This window comes from Ascaphus truei, chromosome 3 (assembly GCF_040206685.1).
Source record: "Ascaphus truei isolate aAscTru1 chromosome 3, aAscTru1.hap1, whole genome shotgun sequence".
Classification (NCBI taxonomy): domain Eukaryota; kingdom Metazoa; phylum Chordata; class Amphibia; order Anura; family Ascaphidae; genus Ascaphus; species Ascaphus truei.
The window spans coordinates 267,258,020-267,284,382 of NC_134485.1; the positions used below are offsets into that span (position 1 = coordinate 267,258,020).

The window sequence follows — 26,363 nt, forward strand, 5'->3', positions numbered from 1 at the left end:
CAAGTCTTACTACATTTGTACATCACCTCTTTTTGTCACGCATCATTGAAATCCTTATCATTATGACTTGTCATTTCTTACATAGCATTTTCTTCTGGTGGGATATCTTGTGATATCATGCCTTGTGTAACAGAAAACTCATTTAGGGTACAGCAATCTTGATATAAATCCATAACCAGTTAATTAAGTAAAAGAATGCTGTGGGTGTTTTTGGTTGTAAGGTTCTACTTTTTGTATAGTGTATACTCTCCCTGGACAGAATCTAAAAATACATGTTACATTTACATCATGTGGAGTAATGAAAAACTATTTCATATCTAACGTTATTAAACTATTCTTATGTTACTTTTTCAGGAAGCATGTCCAAGTATGATTAGTAAAGCTTTATAAACATAAATATCTCACCCATAACTGCATTAGAGATGATAAACTCAACAGACATCACCGTTTCCAGGTTACAGTACCATGTAGACAACCTGACATCTAATATTTTCCCTCATGACTGTTACAATCACAATGCTCTCTATTACAATGAAGGATTCTCATCAATGTCTTCTGCATTAGCCTGGAATGTTGTGAAGGTCTCCATTGCTTGGTTTTTCATCAAGCTGGAATCCCACATTGGTCTCTGCGTAAGGTGACACTTGTTTACTTTCCTCTGCAACGTTATTCCCACAAAGCCTTACGTATAACCTGTAGCCTAGGAGTAAAAGTGTGCTTGTTAAATAAAGTATGCGGTCAAATAGTTTCCATATTGTGTGCCTTCTACTTTATAATTACACCCTCCTGCACTTTTTAATTACAATTAAGTTGGTGCTGCTATCCATAGAACATCCTGGCTCAAAATAACGTTAAGGTGTCACATTTGGATTGTTGAATTCAGGGTTGGGTCATGACTCATACTGTCTATGCCTACATTTGTCTATTAGAAAAATGGATGATATTATAAGTGCTATTAAATTACTTCCACTTTAAATACTGTACATAGAATGATAACTTTGTATTTCTACTTTTATAGTGTATAAATGTTGGAGCTCATAAGACTGCAGAAAAGCAGATTTTCTTTGCAGATTGGAACATCATTTAATATACTAACATAGTTATTGTTTGAAACTTGGTTTTTAAGACCTCCAAAGTGTCTTCTTCAGAAGCCTTTTGAGGTCTCTGAAGTTGGTAAACAAACAAAACGAGCTTATGTTTACTTCTATAAGAAAATAAGGTTTGTAAAGGGGAAAGCTACACACAGAAGGGGGAGCCCCCGCACAGCTGAGAAGTAACAGAGTGAGGTGCTCACTAGGTAAGGTAGAATTGCATACAGGAGAGAGAAAAATAAAAAAGAAACCTAGTATGTGAGCACTCAATCACAGCAAGAGGGTTGTGATAATATTAAAAATATTCTTTATTGTAATCATGGGAGATAATATGACAAGTAATCAGAATCTCATACTGTAGATTAACAGCCTATTATGAAATAGAGTATACGGGGCCAATAATAGGATAAACACTTTACCTGGTGATTCCCCGCATGCTCTTTATGCAGGACAAACACTTTACCTGGTGATTCCCCGCATGCTATTTATGCAGGAGAAACACTTTACCTGGTGATTCCCCGCATGCTCTTTATGCAGGAGAAACACTTTACCTGGTGATTCCCCGCATGCTCTTTATGCAGGAGAAACACTTTACCTGGTGATTCCCCGCATGCTCTTTATGCAGGAGAAACACTTTACCTGGTGATTCCCCGCATGCTCTTTATGCAGGAGAAACACTTTACCTGGTGATTCCCCGCATGCTCTTTATGCAGGAGAAACACTTTACCTGGTGATTCCCCGCATGCTATTTATGCAGGAGATACACTTTACCTGGTGATTCCCCGCATGCTCTTTATGCAGGAGAAACACTTTACCTGGTGATTCCCCGCATGCTCTTTATGCAGGAGAAACACTTTACCTGGTGATTCCCCGCATGCTCTTTATGCAGGAGAAACACTTTACCTGGTGATTCCCCGCATGCTATTTATGCAGGAGAAACACTTTACCTGGTGATTCCCCGCATGCTCTTTATGCAGGAGAAACACTTTACCTGGTGATTCCCCGCATGCTCTTTATGCAGGAGAAACACTTTACCTGGTGATTCCCCGCATGCTATTTATGCAGGAGAAACACTTTACCTGGTGATTCCCCGCATGCTCTTAATGCAGGAGAAACACTTTACCTGGTGATTCCCCGCATGCTCTTTATGCAGGAGAAACACTTTACCTGGTGATTCCCCGCATGCTCTTTATGCAGGAGAAACACTTTACCTGGTGATACCCCGCATGCTCTTAATGCAGGAGAAACACTTTACCTGGTGATTCCCCGCATGCTCTTTATGCAGGAGAAACACTTTACATGGTGATTCCCCGCATGCTATTTATGCAGGAGAAACACTTTACCTGGTGATTCCCCGCATGCTATTTATGCAGGAGAAACACTTTACCTGGTGATTCCCCGCATGCTCTTTATGCAGGAGAAACATTTTACATGGTGATTCCCCGCATGCTATTTATGCAGGAGAAACACTTTACCTGGTGATTCCCCGCATGCTCTTTATGCAGGAGAAACACTTTACCTGGTGATTCCCCGCATGCTCTTTATGCAGGAGAAACACTTTACCTGGTGATTCCCCGCATGCTATTTATGCAGGAGAAACACTTTACCTGGTGATTCCCCGCATGCTCTTTATGCAGGAGAAACACTTTACCTGGTGATTCCCCGCATGCTCTTTATGCAGGAGAAACACTTTACCTGGTGATTCCCCGCATGCTCTTTATGCAGGAGAAACACTTTACCTGGTGATTCCCCGCATGCTCTTTATGCAGGAGAAACACTTTACCTGGTGATTCCCCGCATGCTCTTTATGCAGGAGAAACACTTTACCTGGTGATTCCCCGCATGCTCTTTATGCAGGAGAAACACTTTACCTGGTGATTCCCCGCATGCTATTTATGCAGGAGAAACACTTTACCTGGTGATTCCCCGCATGCTCTTTATGCAGGAGAAACACTTTACCTGGTGATTCCCCGCATGCTCTTTATGCAGGAGAAACACTTTACCTGGTGATTCCCCGCATGCTCTTTATGCAGGAGAAACACTTTACCTGGTGATTCCCCGCATGCTCTTTATGCAGGAGAAACACTTTACCTGGTGATTCCCCGCATGCTCTTAATGCAGGAGAAACACTTTACCTGGTGATTCCCCGCATGCTCTTTATGCAGGAGAAACACTTTACCTGGTGATTCCCCGCATGCTCTTTATGCAGGAGAAACACTTTACCTGGTGATTCCCCGCATGCTCTTTATGCAGCAGAAACACTTTACCTGGTGATTCCCCGCATGCTATTTATGCAGGAGAAACACTTTACCTGGTGATTCCCCGCATGCTCTTTATGCAGGAGAAACACTTTACCTGGTGATTCCCCGCATGCTCTTTATGCAGCAGAAACACTTTACCTGGTGATTCCCCGCATGCTATTTATGCAGGAGAAACACTTTACCTGGTGATTCCCCGCATGCTCTTTATGCAGGAGAAACACTTTACCTGGTGATTCCCCGCATGCTCTTTATGCAGGAGAAACACTTTACCTGGTGATTCCCCGCATGCTATTTACTGTATGCATAATTCATCTATTCCTTCTGTTAACATCTTGGGGTTTTTTTTTGCGGGTAGCCGTCAAGTGAATATATTCACTCTACGGATGTATTCACGAGACCATACATCTGCCGTCGGTCCGCTTCTACTACCAGGTGGGAATTGTCGGGTGATTGGACGTAATCCATAGTTACTCCACGGCACAGCCGCTCACTTACACTGGGCTACGATGCTGCTACATGCAGCAGGGATTTAGCAGATCAAATACATAAGGGCAATATTCTCCTGTAGATACTTACAGCCTCCTTGATTCTGACATATGATTTATACTCTCACATGTCATACCTTCCGCAGCAGTGATTATATCTCTATCCCTGCTGAAGGCACAGCGGCTGTGTGCTCCCACGGAGGGAGACATTCTCTGCTGGGCAGTGCCCAAATATTAATTGGACACTGCACATCTGCCGGATTTGTATCGCCTTACACTCTGAGATGTATCTGCATTTACCATTATTTGTAGCAGTTTCACCTTCTCATTGTAGCTCAGTTACTTAGCTACATTTATATTATATCATTGTTACTACAGGCTTTTGAGGCAGTTAACATACAGCAGTTTCAATTATTGGCCCCGTATACTCTATTTCATAATATGCTGTTAATCTACAGTATGAGATTCTGATTACTTGTCATATTATCTCCCATATGTACAATCAACAGAGCTGGTACAGCAATGTTATTTTGATCACAGTCACAGTCTATGCTGTTTGATCTGATTTTAAACCCCTTTATTTTATATTCATTGCTGACAATAAAAAATATTTTTAATATTATCACAACCCTCTTGCTGTGATTGAGTGCTCACATACTATGTTTCTTTTTTCTCTCCTTTTAAAGGGGAAAGAGAGTTAAGGAGACTGAAGTAAGTGTATCAGTCGTTGCAATACTACAATACAAAGGTTATTCATATTGTACATACAGTATACAGTATTACATTTGGAAAATAAATTTGGGCAGCAATTAATTTGCTTGCTTCCATTGTTGATTACTGTTAACTTACCTCCTAAGAATATGATTGCCACCACAATTTGGAAAATACTGTAGATGAGTGGGAAAGTAAATATCAGATTAAGTTGTTCAGGTGTAAATGAGAGCTGGACTATGGTTGAGCACAGCTGTGTGTTTTGCAAACCAGTTTCCAGTGCCACTGTACGACATCTACAGTAAATCACAAAAATAGGTTAGTTTTTCCATTATGACAGAACACAATATAGAGGAATAAGCCAAATAAAACTGTTGCTGAAATATGCTTACGTGGAAATACTAGAGGCAGCTTGAGGAAGCTTTATATAAAAAGGAATAGAACTCTCTGCTTTTGATTTAACCGATTTAAGCCCCCTGAGCATATCACTATCGCTTAGTGCCTGCAGCCCTACAGGAATGGGACTTGGAAATTTGTACGCTATATGCTATTGTGTGCACTGCAATGTATTCTAAAAAATATTATTAGTATTTGTATTCCACAATATTCTTTGCTAAAGTAATTTGCATTGCTTGATGAATCATTTGGGAATGTGATTTTTGAGATTACTATGATTTTTTAAACTTTATGCTTTAATTGAAGACAACAGGAAAGGGCATTTTTATTTAGGTGCACGTAAATACACACCCTTTTATATCTATTGTTATAATAATAATAGCATGTTCTTGTATAGCGCTGCTAGTTTTACGTAGCGCTTTACAGAGACATTTTGCAGACCCTGCCCTGTGGAGCTTACAATCTATGTTTTTGGTGCCTGAGGAACAGGGAGATAAGGTGACTTGCCCAAGATCACAAGGAGCGACACTGGGGGCCCCTGCTTCAAACTCAGTGCCAGAGTCTTTACTCACTGAGCCACTCCTTCTCTTGTTATTTTACAAGTTGTACTAGTTATTCACTTTTTTGGTTTTATTCATACCTGCACCAGGACAGATTGGATATGCAAGCCAAGGAAAAACCAAAGATGAAACCAATAACTGGGAATATTGACCCTAAAATCCACAACTTTGGTTCAATATTCCAGGATCCTTTATACAGAACTCCACCAATCACAGCTATGAAAACTATGAGAATGGCTCCTGTAATAGAGCCAACCTACAAAATAAAATAACATGAATGTTAACATTAAAAATGAAAGCATTTGTATGGCTAAATAATAATAATAATACAAAAATATGTTGCAATGACATTGGGATTTCAACTGCTATGGCATTAAACATCACATTGCCTAACTATATAGCTAACTAGCTGAGAGACCCGGCGTTGCCCGGGATGTAAATGCGTAATAGGTAGTATTATTTATAAATGGTGGAACAATAGGTGAGTATTTGTTGGAAAGGTTGGATAATAATGTTGAAAAGAAAGATGGAAGAAAATGTAATACGATGTTGTATAAAAATGGTTTATTGTAAACACACCACAGTACAATGTATATTTTGGTGACATAAGTGATGTGAAAATGTGAGGCGTGTGTCCTGCTAGGGTGTGAGCGTGTGTGAGGCGGCGGGTGGGTGTTCAGTACGGGTGGCCGCTCACTCACCCGTCCGGCCGCTCACTCACCCGTCCGGCAGCTCCCACGTGGATATGAGGCGGGAGGCAGCGTGTTGTGGCCGCTCCCCCGCTGTGTCCCTGGCGCGCGCTCACTCACTCCGCTCCCCCGCTGACTAGCGGCGCCGGGGGGGGTGTGTGGAGGGGAAGTGAGTGAGGGAAGGTGAAGGGGGGTAAGGGGGGTGAGGGGAGGTGAAGGCCGCTCACTCACCCGTCTGGCAGCTCCCTCACCCGTCCGGCAGCTCCCTCACCCGTCCGGCAGCTCCCACGTGGAGGGGGGGGGGGGTGAAAGCGCGGGAAACAGGAAGAGGCGGAGCCTCCGGGACCGGTGGGGAAGACCTAACAAGCTCCTATTGCCATGCTCAGTAGCACTCCTCTGTGACACTCATATGCTTATATATATGTTGTGGTCATTTTGGGGGTTCAATAGGAGCTTGTTAGGTGTCCAGTATGTTTTACAATTCTTGTCCAGCTAGTCATGGCTGATTGGAGGGTGGCAACCTCCTTCCTAATTTAAGCTCACCCCCTCCCACATTTAAATGGTTATGGGCTCACTCCATAGCATCTTCCACTCAGGGGAACTTGCCTGCTTGCAGTTTGGCTGTGACATCTCTAATACAGAGTGCTTTTCCTGGTAATGTACAGGTTAATAAAAGCTTCAGTCAGACTCAGAACTTTGCAACTAATATTGACAGATTTACTATAAATCATTCTTCCTGTTATTACACAGGTTATTAAGAATTTATATTAGCGTTAGGGACCCCTGATATGTGGTCTGCCTTGGCGTTGGCTCAGGGGCTTACAACAATTTTGGCCAAAAATGTCAAACTAAAAGACCATTTACTTATTAGTTATTAGATATTTATCCATATATATTTAGGCACTGTACCGTGTATGAGTCTCACTAGATGTGCTAAAAACTGAGCTCTGTCTGTGTTTTATGTTATGTCTCTGGTTTTAATGCAAATTGCCATGCTCAGTAGCACTCTTCTGACACTCATATGCTTATATATATGTTGTGGGTATTTTGGGGGTTTAATTGGAGCTTGTTAGGTGTCCAGTATGTTTAACAAGATATTATGACAAAATCACACACACAAGATACCTATGCTAAAAATACATATAGTAAAGCAAATAAAGGATATAAAGGATATAAACTCTGTAACTGAAGTAACAAAGGCTAAGACATAATACTTTAGAAAACATGAACCTAAACATGTGTTCACATAGACAAGGAATAAGGTATGCAGGGATGTGTACCATGTACATCACTGATCCCGATTTTTTACCATCTCCCAACGATCCATAAGACTGATCAGACCTCCTGGTAGACCAATCATTTCGAGCATTGGATCTTTGGGAGATGGTCTCTCCAGGTACATTGATTATTTTTTGCAGCCAATGGTATATGCATTACCATCATATCTGTGGTCTCCACGGTGTTTCTCAATGCTTTACATCATTTTTCTTGGTCTCAGAAATACATTTGGGTCACACTTGATGTCACATCACTTTATACTATTATTTATACTATACATGACAGCAAAGTAATGTTTTTGAACAACTTAGGGATGTTAGTACTGTATTTTTATATTATGAGTGAAATAGAGGATACCAGCGCAAGAATTCCAGAATAAACTTTAGTTAAAAAAAACTCTGGAGATATAGATATCTATAAAAAAAAAAAAAGAACATGGAACTGCTCCTCTGCTTTAGTTTCCGTGTATCATCATAGTACGGGTGAAAGCTAGCTCACCGTCACGTCGATGGAAGAAGGCCGACTCACCGTCATGTACTGCACCGACACACTTTATTCGAGCAAATACCCAGTATGTACCTGGCAGATACCTGGAATGCGCCACTCCTCACCTCTGACAAGCCCCGTTGCGTTTGCCTTCCCAGCCTGGGTTCATGCCTGGCTGACGGGCGGCTGATCTGTTAAATGATAATGATTAGGATTTAATAGGCTGCAATGCTTCGCGTGTCTACCAGATGGCATAAATTCATGAATTGTAATGCAGTATATATATATATATTGTGCAGTATTGCAGCCAGTGGGAATAAAATGCTTAAATCCCTGCCTGGAAAATACCTCAATGCACTCGGGCAGAAAACAGTCACAAACCTCAATACACCCGGGTATACCCGAATTCGTGGGACTATCCGAGCTCGAATAAAGTGTGTCGCCAGTGTAGGTGAAGGATAATTCGTGCACCATCATGTAGTGAAAGATGGTTGAAGCACTCAGACCGCACCACAGCTGTGCACAAAATCAACCTCGTTTTCTAAGTGGACTGAATAATTTGTAATAGAGACAAAATGCCTCAAATACCAATAAAGAGCCAAGTATAGATATAAGCAAAATGTAGAGAAACAGCACAATCTTTTCAACGCGTTTTGTATCAAAAAATACTTCATCAGGGTCGTCCCTTAGTTCACTTAGAAAACAAGGTTGATTTTATGCACAGCTGTGGTGCGGTCTGAGAGCTTCAACCATTTTTTACTAGGTGACGGTGCACCAACTATCCTTCACTTACGTGATGGTCAGCCAGCCCTCTTCCATCCACGTGACGGCGAGCTAGTCTTCCCTCTTCACCCATACTACGGTGATACACGGAGACTAATGCAGAGGACCAGGAGCGGGTGCATTCCCTAACCGGAGACAATCCTCAACTGACGTGCGGTGGGTACTTGCTTGCCGAGACGATCGGAGGTGGGAGCTATGTTGAACTTACGTTCCAAACTTTAGAAGAAAGTTGACGATCTGCATCAGACCGGGAGCGGGTGCCTTCCCTACCGGCTTTACGATCCATCAGTGCGCTGCCTATCATTATTCTATAATCTGGCGAATTTCTTATTGAAAACAAAGATCAGTTCATGACGCTTTAAGGGAAACCCGGTAACATTGCATCAATTGTCATGTAACATTGTTATTTGTTATGTAGCACTTTGTTATGTGTGCTTTATATATATATATATATATATATATATATATATATATATTTTTTTTACTAGCTGATATACCCGGCGTTGCCCAGGCGGGGGCGGGGGGTGGGGGAAGGGAGGGGTGGGGGCAGGGAGGGGTGGGGGGGTGCGGGCAGGGAGGGGACGGAGGGGCAGGGAGAGGCGGGGCAAAGGGCAGGGAGGGGCAAAGGTCAGGGAGGGGCAGGGCAAAGGGCAGGGAGGGGCAAAGGGCAGGGAGGGGCAAAGGGCAGGGAGGGGCAAAGGGCAGGGAGGGGCAAAGGGCAGGGAGGGGCAAAGGGCAGGGAGGGGCAGGGGGGGGCAAAGGGCAGGGAGGGGCAAAGGGCAGGGAGGGGCAGGGCAGGGCCAAAGGGCAGGGAGGGGCTGGGTGGGGCCAAAGGGCAGGGAGGGGTGGGGGGGGGGCCAAAGGGCAGGGAGGGGCGGGGGGGGCCAAAGGGCAGGGAGGGGTGGAGGGGGCCAAAGGGCAGGGAGGGGGCCAAAGGGGGGGGCCAAAGGGCAGGGAGGGTGAGGGCAGGGGGAGGGAGGGCAGGGGGCAAAGGGCAGGGGAGGGGGCAAAGGGTGCAGGGGGCAAAGGGCAGGGGAGGCAGGGGGCAAAGGGCTGGGGGGCAGGGGGAGGAGGGGCAGGGGAGGGAGGGCAGGGGGCAAAGGGCAGGGGGCAAAGGGCAAGGGGCAGGTGGGAAGGGAGGGTAGGGGGGGGCAAAGTGCAGGGGGAGTCAGGGACGCGGTAATTCCCCTGCGTTTCCTCACCTTGCACACGGCCGCGCTCCTCCTCTTCCTCCGGGTACCGGCCGCCCTCCTCCTCCACCTCGGGCTCCTCAGCGGCGAGGCTGAGACGCTCCGGTGAGGAGGTGCTGTGCCTTTCGCGGGGAGAGGCGGAGACAGCCGGAGGAGCGGCCTCTGGGACGGGGAGCGGCCTGTGTGAGGGGAAAGCCGCAGAGAGCGTGCTCTGTGTGTGTGGGTGGGGGGATAAGCGGAGCGGGGGGTAAACGGGGGGGGGGGGGTGAGCAGGGGGGAGAGCGGGGGGGTGGGAGGGGGAGGGAGAGCGCCGGGTGAGGGAGTGGCCTATGGGTGGTGAGAGCCGTGGGGAGTGCTCTCGGGGATGGTCAGCTGGGGGAGCGGCCTATGTTAGGGGAGAGCCGCAGAGAGCGTGGGGGGGGAGGTGGTGTGTGTGTGTGACCTTTGGCCCGTCACTCCGCCTCAGGCCAATGAGAGGTGTGAGGGGGCGGGCGGGCCAAGGAAGCAATCTCATTGGCCTGGCCCAAGGTCCAATGGGATTGCCGCGAGGGACACAGGGAGGGACACAGGGAGAAACATACAGACACAGAAACATATGACACTTTCAGAAATATATAGTAGATATATATACACACACACACACACACATTTTATATATATATATATATATATATATATATATATATATATATATATAAAACACACAAAGAAGAACAAAGACAATCCCTTGAATAGCACTCTAAAATATACCACAAGAATATTAATGTAAAACTGTTGTTGAAAAGAACTGGATGCTCCTCAAGTGCAGAAAATGAAAAAGATATTATTAATAGAACAACAATAAGTACTACCTTAAAAACATAAACACACAAATGGCAGCTCCAAAAGATAAACAGACAATGACTCACTGGAAAATATATATTAAATGCTAACTGATAATCTAATAACTATGATGTGTCCAAATAATTAAAGTATTACACAAAATCTAAGTTACTAAATACACAGAAAAAAACCCTTAAAGCAAAAAAAACCCTAGCTAAATAAAGAATACTACATCTAAATATATCATATAATAAACCTAGACACATGCAATGGTCTCTAGGACAAAAAATGAATAAAACTAATACCAAGGGGAAAGCACAGGGGAGAAAAAAGATGTATTTTTTTTTTTTTTTTTTTTTTTCCCTAACGCTAATATAAATTCTTAATAACCTGTTTAATAACAGGAAGAATGATTTATAGTAAATCTGTCAATATTAGCTGTAAAGTTCTGTCTGACTGAAGCTTTTATTAACCTGTACATTACCAGGAAAAGCACTCTGTATTAGAGATGTCACAGCCAAACTGCAAGCCAAAGTTCTGTCTGACTGAAGCTTTTATTAACCTGTACATTACCAGGAAAAGCACTCTGTATTAGAGATGTCACAGCCAAACTGCAAGCAGGCAAGTTCCCCTGAGTGGAAGATGCTATGGAGTGAGCCCATAACCATTTAAATGTGGGAGGGGGTGAGCTTAAATTAAGTAGGAGGTTGCCAACCTCCAATCAGCCATGACTAGCTGGACAAGAATTGTAAAACATACTGGACACCTAACAAGCTCCAATTAAACCCCCAAAATACCCACAACATATATATAAGCATATGAGTGTCAGAAGAGTGCTACTGAGCATGGCAATTTGCATTAAAACCAGAGACATAACATAAAACACAGACAGAGCTCAGTTTTTAGCACATCTAGTGAGACTCATACACGGTACAGTGCCTAAATATATATGGATAAATCTCTAATAACTAATAAGTAAATGGTCTTTTAGTTTGACATTTTTGGCCAAAATTGTTGTAAGCCCCTGAGCCAACGCCAAGGCAGACCACATATCAGGGGTCCCTAACGCTAATATAAATTCTTAATAACCTGTGTAATAACAGGAAGAATGATTTATAGTAAATCTGTCAATATTAGTTGCAAAGTTCTGAGTCTGACTGAAGCTTTTATTAACCTGTACATTACCAGGAAAAGCACTCTGTATTAGAGATGTCACAGCCAAACTGCAAGCAGGCAAGTTCCCCTGAGTGGAAGATGCTATGGAGTGAGCCCATAACCATTTAAATGTGGGAGGGGGTGAGCTTAAATTAGGAAGGAGGTTGCCACCCTCCAATCAGCCATGACTAGCTGGACAAGAATTGTAAAACATACAGGACACCTAACAAGCTCCTATTGAACCCCCAAAATGACCACAACATATATATAAGCATATGAGTGTCACAGAGGAGTGCTACTGAGCATGGCAATAGGAGCTTGTTAGGTCTTCCCCACCGGTCCCGGAGGCTCCGCCTCTTCCTGTTTCCCGCGCTTTCACCCCCCCCCCTCCACGTGGGAGCTGCCGGACGGGTGAGGGAGCTGCCGGACGGGTGAGGGAGCTGCCAGACGGGTGAGTGAGCGGCCTTCACCTCCCCTCACCCCCCTTACCCCCCTTCACCTTCCCTCACTCACTTCCCCTCCACACCCCCCCCCCCGGCGCCGCTACAGTCAGCGGGGGAGCGGAGTGAGTGAGCGCGCGCCAGGGACACAGCGGGGGAGCGGCCACAACACGCTGCCTCCCGCCTCATATCCACGTGGGAGCTGCCGGACGGGTGAGTGAGCGGCCGGACGGGTGAGTGAGCGGCCACCCGTACTGAACACCCACCCGCCGCCTCACACACGCTCACACCCTAGCAGGACACACGCCTCACATTTTCACATCACTTATGTCACCAAAATATACATTGTACTGTGGTGTGTTTACAATAAACCATTTTTATACAACATCGTATTACATTTTCTTCCATCTTTCTTTTCAACATTATTATCCAACCTTTCCAACAAATACTCACCTATTGTTCCACCATTTATAAATAATACTACCTATTACGCATTTACATCCCGGGCAACGCCGGGTCTCTCAGCTAGTTAGCTATATAGTTAGGCAATGTGATGTTTAATGCCATAGCAGTTGAAATCCCAATGTCATTGCAACATATTTTTGTATTATTATTATTATTTAGCCATACAAATGCTTTCATTTTTAATGTTAACATTCATGTTATTTTATTTTGTAGGTTGGCTCTATTACAGGAGCCATTCTCATAGTTTTCATAGCTGTGATTGGTGGAGTTCTGTATAAAGGATCCTGGAATATTGAACCAAAGTTGTGGATTTTAGGGTCAATATTCCCAGTTATTGGTTTCATCTTTGGTTTTTCCTTGGCTTGCATATCCAATCTGTCCTGGTGCAGGTATGAATAAAACCAAAAAAGTGAATAACTAGTACAACTTGTAAAATAACAAGAGAAGGAGTGGCTCAGTGAGTAAAGACTCTGGCACTGAGTTTGAAGCAGGGGCCCCCAGTGTCGCTCCTTGTGATCTTGGGCAAGTCACCTTATCTCCCTGTTCCTCAGGCACCAAAAACATAGATTGTAAGCTCCACAGGGCAGGGTCTGCAAAATGTCTCTGTAAAGCGCTACGTAAAACTAGCAGCGCTATACAAGAACATGCTATTATTATTATAACAATAGATATAAAAGGGTGTGTATTTACGTGCACCTAAATAAAAATGCCCTTTCCTGTTGTCTTCAATTAAAGCATAAAGTTTAAAAAATCATAGTAATCTCAAAAATCACATTCCCAAATGATTCATCAAGCAATGCAAATTACTTTAGCAAAGAATATTGTGGAATACAAATACTAATAATATTTTTTAGAATACATTGCAGTGCACACAATAGCATATAGCGTACAAATTTCCAAGTCCCATTCCTGTAGGGCTGCAGGCACTAAGCGATAGTGATATGCTCAGGGGGCTTAAATCGGTTAAATCAAAAGCAGAGAGTTCTATTCCTTTTTATATAAAGCTTCCTCAAGCTGCCTCTAGTATTTCCACGTAAGCATATTTCAGCAACAGTTTTATTTGGCTTATTCCTCTATATTGTGTTCTGTCATAATGGAAAAACTAACCTATTTTTGTGATTTACTGTAGATGTCGTACAGTGGCACTGGAAACTGGTTTGCAAAACACACAGCTGTGCTCAACCATAGTCCAGCTCTCATTTACACCTGAACAACTTAATCTGATATTTACTTTCCCACTCATCTACAGTATTTTCCAAATTGTGGTGGCAATCATATTCTTAGGAGGTAAGTTAACAGTAATCAACAATGGAAACAAGCAAATTAATTGCTGCCCAAATTTATTTTCCAAATGTAATACTGTATACTGTATGTACAATATGAATAACCTTTGTATTGTAGTATTGCAACGACTGATACACTTACTTCAGTCTCCTTAACTCTCTTTCCCCTTTAAAAGGAGAGAAAAAAGAAACATAGTATGTGAGCACTCAATCACAGCAAGAGGGTTGTGATAATATTAAAAATATTTTTTATTGTCAGCAATGAATATAAAATAAAGGGGTTTAAAATCAGATCAAACAGCATAGACTGTGACTGTGATCAAAATAACATTGCTGTACCAGCTCTGTTGATTGTACATATGGGAGATAATATGACAAGTAATCAGAATCTCATACTGTAGATTAACAGCATATTATGAAATAGAGTATACGGGGCCAATAATTGAAACTGCTGTATGTTAACTGCCTCAAAAGCCTGTAGTAACAATGATATAATATAAATGTAGCTAAGTAACTGAGCTACAATGAGAAGGTGAAACTGCTACAAATAATGGTAAATGCAGATACATCTCAGAGTGTAAGGCGATACAAATCCGGCAGATGTGCAGTGTCCAATTAATATTTGGGCACTGCCCAGCAGAGAATGTCTCCCTCCGTGGGAGCACACAGCCGCTGTGCCTTCAGCAGGGATAGAGATATAATCACTGCTGCGGAAGGTATGACATGTGAGAGTATAAATCATATGTCAGAATCAAGGAGGCTGTAAGTATCTACAGGAGAATATTGCCCTTATGTATTTGATCTGCTAAATCCCTGCTGCATGTAGCAGCATCGTAGCCCAGTGTAAGTGAGCGGCTGTGCCGTGGAGTAACTATGGATTACGTCCAATCACCCGACAATTCCCACCTGGTAGTAGAAGCGGACCGACGGCAGATGTATGGTCTCGTGAATACATCCGTAGAGTGAATATATACACTTGACGGCTACCCGCAAAAAAAAACCCAAGATGTTAACAGAAGGAATAGATGAATTATGCATACAGTAAATAGCATGCGGGGAATCACCAGGTAAAGTGTTTCTCCTGCATAAAGAGCATGCGGGGAATCACCAGGTAAAGTGTTTCTCCTGCATAAAGAGCATGCGGGGAATCACCAGGTGAAGTGTTTCTCCTGCATAAATAGCATGCGGGGAATCACCAGGTAAAGTGTTTCTGCTGCATAAAGAGCATGCGGGGAATCACCAGGTAAAGTGTTTCTCCTGCATAAAGAGCATGCGGGGAATCACCAGGTAAAGTGTTTCTCCTGCATAAATAGCATGCGGGGAATCACCAGGTAAAGTGTTTCTGCTGCATAAAGAGCATGCGGGGAATCACCAGGTAAAGTGTTTCTCCTGCATAAATAGCATGCGGGGAATCACCAGGTAAAGTGTTTCTCCTGCATAAATAGCATGCGGGGAATCACCAGGTAAAGTGTTTCTGCTGCATAAAGAGCATGCGGGGAATCACCAGGTAAAGTGTTTCTCCTGCATAAAGAGCATGCGGGGAATCACCAGGTAAAGTGTTTCTCCTGCATAAAGAGCATGCGGGGAATCACCAGGTAAAGTGTTTCTCCTGCATAAAGAGCATGCGGGGAATCACCAGGTAAAGTGTTTCTCCTGCATAAAGAGCATGCGGGGAATCACCAGGTAAAGTGTTTCTCCTGCATAAAGAGCATGCGGGGAATCACCAGGTAAAGTGTTTCTCCTGCATAAAGAGCATGCGGGGAATCACCAGGTAAAGTGTTTCTCCTGCATAAATAGCTTGCGGGGAATCACCAGGTAAAGTGTTTCTCCTGCATAAAGAGCATGCGGGGAATCACCAGGTAAAGTGTTTCTCCTGCATAAAGAGCATGCGGGGAATCACCAGGTAAAGTGTTTCTCCTGCATAAAGAGCATGCGGGGAATCACCAGGTAAAGTGTTTCTCCTGCATAAAGAGCATGAGGGGAATCACCAGGTAAAGTGTTTCTCCTGCATAAAGAGCATGCGGGGAATCACCAGGTAAAGTGTTTCTCCTGCATAAAGAGCATGCGGGGAATCACCAGGTAAAGTGTTTCTCCTGCATAAAGAGCATGCGGGGAATCACCAGGTAAAGTGTTTCTCCTGCATAAAGAGCATGCGGGGAATCACCAGGTAAAGTGTTTCTCCTGCATAAATAGCATGCGGGGAATCACCAGGTAAAGTGTTTCTCCTGCATAAAGAGCATGCGGGGAATCACCAGGTAAAGTGTTTCTCCTGCATAAAGAGCATGCGGGGAATCACCAGGTAAAGTGTTTCTCCTGCATAAATAGCATGCGGGGAATCACCATGTAAAATGTTTCTCCTGCATAAATAGCATGCGGGGAATCACCAGGTAAAGTGTTTCTGCTGCATAAAGAGCATGCGGGGAATCACCAGGTAAAGTGTTTCTCCTGCATAAATAGCATGCGGGGAATCACCATGTAAAATGTTTCTCCTGCATAAAGAGCATGCGGGGAATCACCAGGTAAAGTGTTTCTCCTGCATTAAGAGCATGCGGGGTATCACCAGGTAAAGTGTTTCTCCTGCATAAAGAGCATGCGGGGAATCACCAGGTAAAGTGTTTCTCCTGCATAAAGAGCATGCGGGGAATCACCAGGTAAAGTGTTTCTCCTGCATTAAGAGCATGCGGGGAATCACCAGGTAAAGTGTTTCTCCTGCATAAATAGCATGCGGGGAATCACCAGGTAAAGTGTTTCTCCTGCATAAAGAGCATGCGGGGAATCACCAGGTAAAGTGTTTCTCCTGCATAAAGAGCATGCGGGGAATCACCAGGTAAAGTGTTTCTCCTGCATAAAGAGCATGCGGGGAATCACCAGGTAAAGTGTTTCTCCTGCATAAATAGCATGCGGGGAATCACCAGGTAAAGTGTTTCTCCTGCATAAAGAGCATGCGGGGAATCACCAGGTAAAGTGTTTCTCCTGCATAAAGAGCATGCGGGGAATCACCAGGTAAAGTGTTTCTCCTGCATAAAGAGCATGCGGGGAATCACCAGGTAAAGTGTATCTCCTGCATAAATAGCATGCGGGGAATCACCAGGTAAAGTGTTTCTCCTGCATAAAGAGCATGCGGGGAATCACCAGGTAAAGTGTTTCTCCTGCATAAAGAGCATGCGGGGAATCACCAGGTAAAGTGTTTCTCCTGCATAAAGAGCATGCGGGGAATCACCAGGTAAAGTGTTTCTCCTGCATAAAGAGCATGCGGGGAATCACCAGGTAAAGTGTTTCTCCTGCATAAATAGCATGCGGGGAATCACCAGGTAAAGTGTTTGTCCTGCATAAAGAGCATGCGGGGAATCACCAGGTAAAGTGTTTATCCTATTATTGGCCCCGTATACTCTATTTCATAATAGGCTGTTAATCTACAGTATGAGATTCTGATTACTTGTCATATTATCTCCCATGATTACAATAAAGAATATTTTTAATATTATCACAACCCTCTTGCTGTGATTGAGTGCTCACATACTAGGTTTCTTTTTTATTTTTCTCTCTCCTGTATGCAATTCTACCTTACCTAGTGAGCACCTCACTCTGTTACTTCTCAGCTGTGCGGGGGCTCCCCCTTCTGTGTGTAGCTTTCCCCTTTACAAACCTTATTTTCTTATAGAAGTAAACATAAGCTCGTTTTGTTTGTTTACCAACTTCAGAGACCTCAAAAGGCTTCTGAAGAAGACACTTTGGAGGTCTTAAAAACCAAGTTTCAAACAATAACTATGTTAGTATATTAAATGATGTTCCAATCTGCAAAGAAAATCTGCTTTTCTGCAGTCTTATGAGCTCCAACATTTATACACTATAAAAGTAGAAATACAAAGTTATCATTCTATGTACAGTATTTAAAGTGGAAGTAATTTAATAGCACTTATAATATCATCCATTTTTCTAATAGACAAATGTAGGCATAGACAGTATGAGTCATGACCCAACCCTGAATTCAACAATCCAAATGTGACACCTTAACGTTATTTTGAGCCAGGATGTTCTATGGATAGCAGCACCAACTTAATTGTAATTAAAAAGTGCAGGAGGGTGTAATTATAAAGTAGAAGGCACACAATATGGAAACTATTTGACCGCATACTTTATTTAACAAGCACACTTTTACTCCTAGGCTACAGGTTATACGTAAGGCTTTGTGGGAATAACGTTGCAGAAGAAAGTAAACAAGTGTCACCTTACGCAGAGACCAATGTGGGATTCCAGCTTGATGAAAAACCAAGCAATGGAGACCTTCACAACATTCCAGGCTAATGCAGAAGACATTGATGAGAATCCTTCATTGTAATAGAGAGCATTGTGATTGTAACAGTCATGAGGGAAAATATTAGATGTCAGGTTGTCTACATGGTACTGTAACCTGGAAACGGTGATGTCTGTTGAGTTTATCATCTCTAATGCAGTTATGGGTGAGATATTTATGTTTATAAAGCTTTACTAATCATACTTGGACATGCTTCCTGAAAAAGTAACATAAGAATAGTTTAATAACGTTAGATATGAAATAGTTTTTCATTACTCCACATGATGTAAATGTAACATGTATTTTTAGATTCTGTCCAGGGAGAGTATACACTATACAAAAAGTAGAACCTTACAACCAAAAACACCCACAGCATTCTTTTACTTAATTAACTGGTTATGGATTTATATCAAGATTGCTGTACCCTAAATGAGTTTTCTGTTACACAAGGCATGATATCACAAGATATCCCACCAGAAGAAAATGCTATGTAAGAAATGACAAGTCATAATGATAAGGATTTCAATGATGCGTGACAAAAAGAGGTGATGTACAAATGTAGTAAGACTTGCTTCCACCGTGACCACTAGAAGGTGTGAGATGACATCTGCATGAACACTTTGTTGTCTGCGTCTCGTCCATGGCTCCACTACGGTCAGCCGGAATAGTAATTTGTTCAGTTATTTATGTTATTGCAGTTCAGTATGTGTGGCCAGAAGCTGGCGCACTGAATATCTTTGCCGTTGATACGCTGTAGCCTTAAGGGAGGAGCAAGGGGGCTGTAGATTACAAATAACTGCTGGGGATTTACACTTCTTGGTTTGCGGCACTGAGAATAGTAAGTCTTGCTACATCTGTATTACTGTATACAGTACTTAAAACAATGTTGTTCCTAAAGTGCTTTTGAATTTATTTATTACATACGGCAGATGGCACATTGCACATTTTACAGTATCTGTACCCTTGCATGCCAGGAACCCCACCGGTTTCTCAATACGAGAAACAATGTAGAAATGTCTCGCTTTAAACACAACCTTCCTTTGTTTAATGACCTTGTACTTTTCATCAGAATGACTGTAATGTAGCAGTATCACACTTTACTCAAAACACTATGCATTAAACAAATTTGTCTCTGTCCGTTTGTACATGGCATGGCACTTACTGTACTAAACTGGCCTGCAGTTATGCATATATGATTTATTCTGCCATTCAAGACAGTACAGATAAGAGGTTAACTCTATCTGACATCTATCAGTATATCACTACAAAGTACCCATTCTACAAACAAAAACAAACAAAAAGGCTGGAACAATTCTATTCGACACAACTTAAGCATTAATGATTACTTTATTAGAATAGTGTGCCCGGCAAGATGGGCAGGTACCAGGCACTAGACATGTCATGGATGGGTATGTCCGATTATGGCAAAGTGGAATGTAAGTGAAGTGGAATAAGGGGACCTTGCTAGGAGATTATATATATTCCCCATTGATTGCTATCCCTATGGGAGAAGCGCAGGGATTCACTTTCTGTTTTGCACATTTGTATGGCCATTTCCTTCACTAGCTGCATGCTCTTTACATGGAGAAGCGCAGTGATTATATTTGTTTTACATTATTTGTTGGGCCGATTTTAATCCTTTGCAGCACGCTCCTAGAGGGCAACACTACTATGGTGTAATTGAATATATTTAGCCAATCACCTGCAACTGCTTATTGAGCAGTTTGTGGCAGGCCAGCCCCTCCTCTTCTAGGTATATAATCTCCTAGCAAGGTCCCCTTATTCCACTTCACTTACATGTGAGTATCTGTACTGGTATATACCAGTTTTTAATTGCACTAGGTTATACAAGCATATGCTTTGATATTTTAACCCCTTCTGGGCTTATTTCACATAACACTAGTATGCATTTAGCGTAGGGACCTGCTGAAGAGACTTGCCTTGACGTGGTTAGCAGGCTTGGCATTATTTGATCAAAGGATGTATACCAAAAGTCTCCTTTTTTCTTATAGATATTTACACCATACATATATATATATATATATTCCCCATTGATTGCTATCCCTATGGGAGAAGCGCAGGGATTCACTTTCTGTATCCTACAGGATAGATCTGACTACCTGGTGGAGACATATCGCCTGTTATGTGACGGTGCCTCCTATGCTCCCCTTAAACATGATCCGGTTGACCATTACCAACTTTTTTTTATAGATCTCCTTATGGGCACACAGGGGCTGGGTATCATTAACCTGTCAGAGTTTAAGTATTTGTACTTACAGCACCCGTGAACGCCTGCCTTACCATATCCCGAAAATTTACAAAACTCTGGACAATCCTCCTGGTAGGCCAATAGTCTCGGGGGTGGACTCAATGACATCGAATGTGTCCCAATATGTAGACCATTATTTACAACCTTATGTGGTCAAGTTAAGATCCTATTTGAGGGACACTTTGCATGTCATTGACTTCACCTCCGAGATTATTTGGAAAGACACGTACCGTTGGGCTACATGTGACATGGCTTCACTCTACACGTTATTTTCAAAACAAGACGGTAGCTGAAAGAACAGTTACCATCCAAAGAGAAACACATTTGGTGGTTCACTCTACACGTGTTTTAAACATCACAAGGGTGTACTGTAGGTGCAGTCAGACATTTCTTGGAACCAGATGATCCAATGTGGTCTTTCTCCCTCCTAATAGAGTAGTAAATGAGAATTTTAATCCTAATAGAGGTATATATGTATTTTATCTGGTAGTGTTAGGACTTGCGAACGGGTGTATGCCTTGTGGCTTGCAGGCTTACAATGCTTTGGCCAAAGGGTTAAACTAAATGACCCTTTTTCAAGAGAGTATATAAGTATTTTACTGTGTATTTTTGTCATGTTGGATGTAGCATTGGGCTTCTCTGTCGTCTGTGGGAATGGTTATAGCCAATTTACCAATATTAAGGTATGAGCCGCCAACTTCCTCATTCCCAGAAACCTGGGCAGGCTATCCATTTGAGTCCTGCAATCCTACACGCAGCCGAACAGCAATGCCTTATAATCCAAAGGCAACTTTAAATGGAGCAACCTGTTTAAATAATGTCATGTTTTGTTCCAAAACCACCTGATATTACCACAATACCATAAACAATGAGCTGTTGTGACATCTCGGCAGCCAAACTTCACGCAAACTGCCTCCGTATCAGTTATACATTGATTCGGTTGTCTGGGCTCAACAAAGTCGCCAGTAACGTGTTTAATGGGCTACATCTAGGTAATTGCATGTTTTTGTTACCAACATCTGGTATCATACATAAGTATTTTAAATTAGTTTTTAATGTTGGTTTTTAAACATAGTGAACGGAGACCTGGGAGGAGTTTCATTACCTCTGGCTACTTCCTCTTAGTCTGATGTCCGCGTATTCAATGAGTATTTACGCAGCCAGAGAACCCTTCACTTAACTTTTATTCGTTCCCTGATATGGACTAGGTGGGATAAAGGTAAAAACAAACCCACTAGATTGACACTCCTCCATTTAGAGGCTCATAAGAAATACTGTTTGTAATCAATTTCCCGAGAAACAAAATAAGACAAATGTTTGCTTTTAGATTAGTTTAAGGAAACCAATTAGTGTGTTACTTTTTTTTTAATGTAAGGTTGTTTTCTTTCACAAGCTAGGAGGGGATTGTACCCTTAAAAGCAACTTCTGGTTAGAAAACCAAGTGTTTCTATTGGTCATCTTTCAGAAAAGCTTACTATAATCTGTCATATGTTTACCTTTTTTCTGTAGTATTCTGGATATATAGGATTTTTATATTCGTAGCAACAGAACATGTATGATTCTCAAAGGGGCAGTCCTTCCAAGGACATGGTCTACAAATGCCAGTTTAGGGGGTTACATCTGGGTTATTGATGCCCTTTTACCCCAAACTGACACCAATACCTTTTGTTTTTAATTATTTTCAGTTATAATGTAAATATAGCGAACTGAGAGTTGGCAATGGTTTCATTTCCTCTGGCTCTACTCTAAGAGGTATGTGTGTGTTATGGGGGTGGGAGGTTTATGTGTTTTATGGGGGGAGGTGGGATATTGTGTTTGTGGGGGGCTTAGTGTGTAAAGGGGGAACAGAGAGGGGGAGAGTAAGTGGGGAGGATAGAGGGGGAGGGAGTGTAAGGGGGGACAGAGATGGGGAGTGTAAGAGGAAAGTGGGAGAGTGTAAGGGGAAAAGAGGGGTACTGTAAGGGACAGAGAGCATAAGGGGGGGGTGTAGGGAGTGTAAGGGAGGACAGGGAGAGGGGGAGTGTAAGGGCAGAAGAGAGGGGCAGTGTACTGTAAGTGACTGAGAGAGTAAGGTGAGGGGGAAAGAGAAGGGGAGTGTAAAGGGAAGACGAGAGTGTAAGGGGGAAGAGAGCGTAAGGGGGAACAGAGAGAGGGGGTAGTGTAAAGGGGGCAGAAATGGGGGGATGAGAGAGACAGACTGGGGAGAGAGATGGGTTGGGGGGGGGGGGAGAGCTAGGGTTTCCCAGAATTTCACAATTTAATTCTAGGGTTCCTTAAACAAAAAAAGGTTCAAATCCACTGGTCTATTTTGTTGTTTATGTTTCCTGTGCCCTAGTCAAACATTTAGCTGCTTATCCTTGTGCATTTGGAGCCCTGTAATGCAACTCACATGTCAGAAGTAAACAACACCGTTATGTCCATAGTATATCAACCTCATTATCTGTATTTTTGACAGATACAATCTGCCGGAAGCAACTGGCTTCACTAATCAGTGGCTCATTTTCAAGAAAAGATCAAAACGGTTCCTAATCTTTAGGACGGGAATACAATCTAATCCTCCCATACTTAGTTTATTTCAGTAATGCTTTATACAGTAACCCTATCTAAAAATAGCCCACTTTCCAAACGTTCAAAACAGGAGACACCACTCCCCACCAGTTCAACACTATGAAATGATTCACAGCTGAGCCTAAAACCTTTCCATTTGTAATAATTAATAATAATAATTCCATTCTCTTTATAATGTTGCTGCCAGGTGGGTTGCATTTCTCTCTGTCTGTAAATAGGGTTAAATCACTTAACTCATATCGGAATCTACTACTATTTTTTTGAAGTGAAACTTCTTTAGTGGCACCTCATCCCTAATGGGACAAAAATGGATTGTAGGGGCAGAAAATGAAACGGATGTGACGTCAAAGTGCTGACGTCACAGTGCTGGCAGATAAGGCCGGGCTGTGTTCTGGCAAATCCCATGCGGCGGCGGCGGCGATAGCCGCCAGCGCCGATCCTAATAGGCACAGCTCCCCCCACACGGCCGATGACATATGCGGCCGGCGCCGGCGCCGCTCCTAACGGCCGCCATTCCAACCATTCCCCACACACCATTCCCCTCCCGCTGCTCGCGCCTGCTGACATCTAACTGCCGCCGCATCCCCCTCACAGCCGCTGACATGCTGCGGCGCCGCTCTCCCTCACCCGCTGCTCCACACCGGCAGCCGTCCTCAACGCATGCGCAGAGGCTCTGTCCATAGCCATGTTGTGGATGGCAGGTTTCGTGTGTGTGGTGTGGTTGGCAGAGGGCGCTGCTGCGAGGCAACCGGTGATTGGCTGTCGCGTCCCGCCGCTGACGATTGGTTGAGGGGCTGTCAGTCAGTTAAGGGGTCCCTTAATTCCCCTCATCCGGCACGGGCTCTGCGGTGCTGCCCGCCGTGGAGTACGCTGCTCCGTGGTGGGGTAGTTATCTGAGGCCGAGGCTCCACCCCCTGCCCTGTCGCTCCTGCTTTGGTAACAGGAGGAGGGGGTAACGGGACCACCGTGTCGCCGGGGGGGCTGGGAGTCCGCAGCTCCGTGTCTGCAGCTCCGCCGGGGGTAGTGGGAGTCGGGAGGAGGGGAGTAACGGGACCACCGTGTTGCCGGGGGGGCTGGCTGCAGCAGGACACACAGCTGTGTCCGCAGCTCCGCCTGGGGTAGTGGGAGGGGGGGGAGGAGGAGGGGTGGGGGGCACAACACAGAGAGACATTCACACAACACAAAGAGAGAGACACACACACGCACACACACACACACACACACACACACACACACTGACACACACTGACTCACACTCACACACTGACTCACACACGCGCACACACACACTGACTCACACACGCGCACACACACACTGACTGACACACATGCGCACACACACACTGACTGACACACGCGCACACACACACTGACTGACACACGCGCACACACACTGACTGACACACGCGCACACACACACTGACTGGCACACGCGCACACACGCTGACTGACACACGCGCACACACGCTGACTGAAACACGCGCACACACGCTGACTGACACACATGCACACACGCTGACTGACGCACACACTGACTGACACAAACATGAACACACACTGACTGGCACACACGCACACACACTGACTGGCACACACACTGACTGGCACACACGCACACACGCTGACTGACACACACGCACGCTGACCGACACAGAGAGACATTCACACAACACAGAGAGAGAGACATACACTGACTGACACACACACTCACTCACACACACACACTGACTGACACACATGCACACACTGACTGACACACACGCACATACATACTCACTGACTGACACATACACTGACTGACACATGTGTGCCGAGCACGCGCGTTATAAGTCAATTTCTGCGACAAAAGTCAAAGAAGTTTCACTTACTATGCGCGTGCACAGCACACACAGCTATTTTTTAGGTGCTTGATTAATGCAAAATCCCTTAGCAAAATATGCTGTATTGGTATTACAATGCAGTAAAAAGGTATGCCACATCTTCCCTAAAATGTTTAATATACAGATTATACAAGGAGAATAGTGATGGTTATTCAGCTTATTGTAATAAGTAACTTGGGGATTTATTGACCACAAATAATGATTAGGTGATTTTTTTTACATTTTTATGTGTATTCGGTTATCTAATGCAGTGGTGCTCAACTCCACTCTTCAAGACCCTCCCCCCAACAGGTCAGGTTTTCAGGCTATCCCTGCTTCAGCACAGGTGGTGCAGTTTTCAACTGAGCCACTGATTGAGCCACCTGTGCTGAAGCTGGGATATCCTTAAAACCTGACTTGTTGGGGACTGGAGTTGATCTAACTCAACAGGTGGCTATGGAATATAATTAAGTGATTTATTGATTTATATTTTTCCACAATATTGTGAACAACGTGACTGGCACACTGAGATATACGAACATGTATGTAATATACCATCACTGCCAGAGCAATCTGGTGCCGGCCCTGGGCAACAAGAGTAGTAAAGTGACCGAAATTAAGTGTTGTTTCTTTGTTCTCCTTTTCTAGACTCTAGATTTAAACAGTCTTCACATATATATAAGAAGCTGGGACTCCCTGGAGCTGAACCACGTTCATTTCAGCTCCGGGGATCCCCTGTATACCTACTAGCACCAGTGCAACCAGGGGGGTGCAAGGGTGCATTTGCACCAACCAAGAATTCGTATAGCGCTTACAGAGGCCCGGCGCTCTTCCCCACAGCAATGAACTGATTTCCGGGGGAAAGAGCAGAGCCTCTGTAGCAAGTGACAGTGACGTCACTATATCACATAATAACGCTATGTCGATGGGGGGTGCAGTGTTTACCTGCCTGCCCCAATCAGAGATTCTGATTGTGCCTCTGCTTACCAGTGAACGTGCGGTACTTCATTGTATTGTATTGTATGTCTTTATTTATATAGCGCCATTAGTGTACATAGCGCTTCACAGTAGTAATACATGTGGTAATCAAATAAGTAACAGATAATATAAATAACAGATCATGGGAATAAGTGCTTTAGACATACAGTAAAAGTAACATTTCGGAAGAGCAGTCCCTGCCCCGAGGAGCTTACAGTCATGAAGGTTTAAATCCCCCACTTCACGTTGGTCAAAAGAAGCTGCACCGGATAATAATTGCAGGAGATTGAGGGCCTCATG

The 26,363-nt window shown here is 43.8% G+C and overlaps 2 long non-coding RNA genes across 2 annotated transcripts; one reads left to right on the forward strand and one right to left on the reverse strand.

Annotated features, from left to right (window-relative positions):
• On the reverse strand, positions 1–5,756 carry LOC142489638 (uncharacterized). Its single transcript, XR_012799900.1, has 3 exons — positions 5,585–5,756; positions 4,687–4,844; positions 1–700 (listed from the first exon to the last, which is right to left on the reverse strand). It is a non-coding gene; the product is annotated as an uncharacterized LOC142489638 (long non-coding RNA).
• A 7,273-nt stretch (positions 5,757–13,029) lies between these two features.
• Positions 13,030–19,526, forward strand: LOC142491063 (uncharacterized). Its single transcript, XR_012800251.1, has 3 exons — positions 13,030–13,201; positions 13,942–14,099; positions 18,261–19,526. It is a non-coding gene; the product is annotated as an uncharacterized LOC142491063 (long non-coding RNA).
• The last annotated feature ends 6,837 nt before the right edge of the window (positions 19,527–26,363 follow it).